The sequence below is a fragment of the Primulina tabacum genome, chromosome 3, assembly GCF_025594145.1.
Source record: "Primulina tabacum isolate GXHZ01 chromosome 3, ASM2559414v2, whole genome shotgun sequence".
NCBI lineage: Eukaryota > Viridiplantae > Streptophyta > Magnoliopsida > Lamiales > Gesneriaceae > Primulina > Primulina tabacum.
Genome location: NC_134552.1, coordinates 40,542,808 through 40,548,659, shown reverse-complemented (window position 1 = coordinate 40,548,659; position 5,852 = coordinate 40,542,808).

Below are 5,852 nucleotides of genomic sequence, written 5' to 3'. Positions count from 1 at the left end.
CACCTTTCATAGTTGCTATTTTCACGAATACATGGTCTCTCACTGCAAACTCTAAGTCTCTTCGTCTTTTGTCAGCATAACTATTTTGTCGACTTTGTGCAGTCTTCATTCTATCCCGAATTTTGACTACAAGCACGACAGTCTCTTCAATCACATCCGGACCAATCTCTTTTCTTTCACCAACTTTGTCTCAATGAATTGGAGTTCAACATTTCCTTCCATAAAGTGCCTCAAAATGAGCCATCTCGGTTGATGATTGATAGCTATTATTGTAGGTGAACTCCACAAGAGGTAATTTTGGTTCCCAACTGCCTTGAAAATCTAAAACGCATGCTCGCAGTAGATCTTCCAAAATTTGAATAACTCTTTCGGACTGACCATCGGTTTGAGGATGGAATGCTGTACTGAATAATAACTTGGTCCCCATCGCTGCATGAAAACTCTTCCAAAAAGATAACGTGAATCTCGGGTCTCTGTCAGATACAATAGATACAGGAATCCCATGCAGCCGAACTATCTCTCAAATGTATAACTCTGAATACTGAATCATGGTGAAAGTCGTCTTGATAGGTAGAAAATGCGTTGATTTTGTAAGACGATCCACTATCAACCATATAGCATTGAATCCCTTAATAGTCTTCGGCAATCCCACTACAAAATCCATCGTAATATTATCCCACTTCCACTCGGGGATAGGGAGTGGCTTAAGTTTTCCCGCTGGTCTTTGATGCTCTGCTTTGACTTGCTGACAAGTCAAACACTGGGATATAAACCTCAGAATATCTCTCTTCATGCCTGGCCACCAATATAACAACTGCAAGTCCATTGTACATTTTCGTGCTTCCCGGAATGTAATACGGCGTGTCATGAGCTTCTTTCATAATAAGATCTCTCAAAGAATCGTCACTAGGAACCCATAAACGATCTCGATAACGAACTATATCATCCACCTCAGTATAGAATTTCCGGCCCTTGGCTTCATCTCTAGCTCTCCATTTTTGCAATTGCTCATCGGTAGACTACCCATCACGAATTCTATCTCTCAAGGTCGACTGTACTGATAATGTGGCAAGATTCGGGGCCTCGCCCCTAGCATACAATGTAAGCTCAAACCGCTGTATCTCGGACTGCAACTGTCTTTGGAGTGATAATTGAGTGATAACTGCTGCTTTTCGACTCAATGCGTCTGCCACAACATTAGCCTTTCCTGGATGATAGCTAATCTAACAGTCATAGTCCTTTACTAACTCAAGCCATCTACGCTGTCTCATATTCAGTTCTTTTTGGGTGAAGAAGTATTTCAAACTTTTATGATCGGTGAATATTTTGCACTTCTCCCCATATAGTTAGTGTCTCCAAATTTTCAATGCAAAAACTACTGCTGCAAGCTCAAGATCATGAGTATGGTAGTTTTTCTCGTGAATTTTCAATTGTCTCGACGCATAGGCTATAACTCGGTCGTTTTGCATCAGAACTGAGCCCAAACCAAGTTCAGAATCGTCGGTATACAGAACATACTCTCCTTGCCCAGACGACATATATAACACTAGCGCTGATATCAAGCCTTACTTCAACTTGTCAAAACTGTCTTGACTCTCGGGTCCCCATACAAACTTTGCATTTTTCTTTGTCAAGGCGGTCATGGGTATCGCTATAGATGAGAACTCCTGAATAAACTTCCGATAATAGCCAGCTAGTCCCTACAAACTGCAAATTTCGATAACACTCTTTGGTACTGGCCACTCTTTCACTGCCTCAACTGTACTCGGATCCACTTCAACGCGATCACTAGAAATGATGTGGCCTAAGAAAGCCACTCTATCAAGCCAAAACTCGCACTTACTGAACTTTACATAAAGCTTCCTGTCTTGCAGTACTTGCAGTTCCGTCCTCAGATGGCGACTATGCTCCTCTTTATTCTTTGAATAGATCAAAATATCGTCAATGAAGACTATAATAAATTGATCTAGATACGGCTGAAATACGCGATTCATGAGATCCATGAAGATCGATGGCACATTGGTCAACCAAAATGGCATGACCATAAACTCATAGTGCCCATATCTCGTAGGAAATGCCGTCTTGTGAACATCCGACTCTTTTACTTTCAACTGATGGTATCCAGAACGAAGATCAATCTTAGAAAATATTGATGCTCCTTGCAACTGATCAAATAAATCTTTAATTCTTGGCAGTTGATACTTGTTCTTGATAGTGACCCTGTTAAGCTCTCGATAATCGATGCAAAGACGCATACTACCATCTTTCTTCTTCACAAATAATACCGGTGCACTCCATAGAGAAAAACTAGGGCGAATAAATCCCTTGTCTAGCAATTCTTGGATTTGATCTTTTAATTCTTTCATTTCAGCGGGTGCTAGACGATAAGGTGCTTTAGATATAGGAACAGTGCCTGGCTTTAACTCAATAGAGAATTCTACTTCACGATCAGGTGGAATACCAGAAACGTCCTCGGGAAAGATGCTAGGAAAATCTCTGACAATATAAACATCCTCCAATTTCAGACTGATAGGATCATGTGTGGTAGTGACACATGCTAGAAAAGCTTGGCATCCACGCTTCATAAGCTTCTTCGCACATAGACAAGAGATAATGTGCGGCATTTGCTTGCTCCTCGCCGCCTCAAAGACAAAAGATTTACCACTAGGCGGTCGAATAGACACTGATCGCTGACTAAAATTAATGAAGTTCCATTTTTTGATAACCAATACATCCCAAGTATGATATCAAATTTAGGCATAGGTAGCACAATAAGATCTGCCCGAACCACATCTTTGAATAATCGAAGCTTCAGATTCTTGACAATTTTAGACGTGAACATTTGATCACCGGAAGGAAAAGAAACTTTGAAACCCAAACCCATATCTTGAGGAGTAATATTCAGTCTTTTGATGAAGGTTTCAGATATGAATGAATGTGTAGCTCCTGAATCTAGCAATGCATAGCTAGCTACCCCTTGAATGATAATCCTCCCTGCGGCGAATTTGTCTTTTAAATCTTTTCATGTTGAAGCTTAAAGAATTTATACCTTTAATTTCCCAAAGTTGTGTGAAGATTGCGTGTTGAACTTAAGCATTTTTTGAAAAATTGAATTTCAGCCCTTCAATTTTTCGAAATTTGCATTTTAGTACCCAAATTTTTTATTATTAGCCATCTTAACCCCTTAAATTTTCAAAATTTAACATTGTTGGTCCTTTAAATTTTCGAAAATTGTATCATTAATCCTTAAGAATTTGTTAATTGCCTTAAATCCCCTTAACTTTTGGTTAATTGCAATTTGGTCCTTTAATTATCAAAAATTTCACTTAGACCCCTCTTAAACTTTGAAACCCTTAGCTAACCCTTAAATTATGATTTTTCTTTAATTTTAGCCCTAAAACTTTTTATTTGGAATTAATTCATCCTTTACATAAATAAAGGCACAAAATTCAACACCAAACTCTATGGTTTTCAAAATCATATCTTAAATCCAACTAAGATAGAACATGCAACCTAATTTTTTTTCTTCACTAGGTTAAACTTGATCCCAATTCAATTCTAATAACCAATTTAACATCTCATGCAATAAGAGCAATATAAAAATGTTAAACGACTAGGTTACCTGTAATGAGTGTAGTGTCTGCCTCCTCCTCAACTTCTTCAGCATTCATAACATAAGCTCGTCCCACAGTAGATGCTTTCCTCTTCGGTCAATCAGCAGCCTTATGCCCATTCTCCTTGCAGTAGAAACACTTGAACGTCCCTTATTCACATTTTCCAAGATGAAAGCGATTACACTCCTTGCATTGTTGCCTCTCAGCAGGCTTTGGTGCTCCAGGATTTTGTGGCCTTTGCTGTCCTTGCTTCTTGACTTGACCTTAGGGCTTTTGAGGCCCTTGAGGTAGGAGGACCCTTATATGGTTTCTTGTTTGACTGATTGTTATTGTGGTGTTGTTGCCTCTTGCGCTGTATTTCAAATTCAATGTCACTCAAAGCTTGCTCAGACTGGAATGCACAAGTAATAGCTGTAGCGTAATCCAAAGGATGCATCATCATAACATTATTTCATAAGGTAGGTCCTAGACCATCCATGAAGTGTCTAAGCTTCTCTACAGGATCCCTCACAATCAGGGGTACAAAGTGACAACCCCTATCGAATTTCTTCACAAACTCAGCAACAGATAAGTCTTTCTGACGAAGGCTCATAAACTCCCTCTTCAGTAGCTCTCTAACATCAGCAGTAAAATATTTATCATAGAATATCTCCTTGAAACGAGGCCAAGTAATAGTAGCAAGATTAACACCATGCTCGGCTCCTTCCCACCATAAAAAGCATCATCCCTAAACAGGTAGGTGGCACACCTCACACGGTCAGCATCTCCCATATTCAGATAACGGAAGTGTACCTCGAGTGAACGAATCCAGCTCTCAACAGAAAATGGATCGATGGTGCCAGAAAATTCCTTCGGCCCTAGCCTCTGGAACTAATCATATATGTCGTGTTGTGGCCTATGTGCCTGCTGTAACTGCTGGTGCTGTAACTGTTGCTCAAAGAAACGAGCCATTCCCTCTAAAGCACGAGTAGCAGCATCCCCAGGAGGAGGTGGTGGGGGTGCATTCCCTTGATGATTCACACTGCTCTCGGCTTGATTCTCATTAACAGGGGCATGTCTAGGAGGCATTTTATCTGAATGTTTTCCAAATTCTAACGTAACCAACATGCATTTAAAATCTAAGTTTTCTAATCATGTGACATATCCTTATTTATTTAGCAATTTAAGCATGCAAAGCATATATACTCAAAAAGTTAGTAAACATGTAACGTAAACATATTATTCATGTCATCATGTAGGTAACATCATACTGAATAATATAAAGCACGTAAAACTTACAAATTGAGCCTTGACGGCTGATCTTTTCGGCGCTGATGGTGGCACAACCCTTTACAGGACCTTTGCTCTGATACCAACTGAAACGTCTACTAATCTTATTGTTTAAAAGTACTAAAAAAATTTAAAAAAAAAACATCTCACGATTTCGGCCGAACCCTTACAAAATATATATAATATTTTTGCACCATTTTTAAAATCGAACAACCAACTAATATTTGAAAAATGAAGGAAATAACTCAAATCTTCAAACGTATACCAAACCTAAAAAGCAATAAATTTGAAAAGTCTAACACATACTAAAACCTCTCAAAATCTCTCAAAGCATAAATAAAAGGTCTTAAAATCTTTTAACATAATCATAATCATAAATCTTGAGTGCGGAAAATTAGAAGTGCTGGTCATCGGGTTATGTGCACCGACAGTCCAGCAAGATAAACTATCAAGACCTCCAGTAACATTAACATCATAATCACCTGCATCCATCACACCTAGTGGGACTAAAGACTCAACACACCATAATCTTGATAACAAATAATATGTATAAAATCACATGCAACCGTGAAATATACTTTTACGTAAAAATAACATTTTCATGACATGCATAACATAAACCTCAACCTTTTTCCTTTACCTCATTCAAAACATGTATCCTTTTATCATGATCATAAACATTTTCCTTTTTTATTGAATTCAGATCGTTAATTGTGACTTTTCTCATCCTCAAAAAGTCAATGGATCCATCTACATGTAACCACAGTACTGGCGGCGGGGACATCAGCGACGATATCTCGTCCACTGAGCCTTTGCCTATCCTCATCGAATGGAAATACGATCGTCGGGTTTCCTCTGGGGCCTTCTCCCATAAAAGGGCTCCCTCTGGGGCATTTTCGCTCACGACATCCCCATTCATATCATCATATCCTCAATAGTCACCATTAATTCACTTCTTTCAACGTTTTA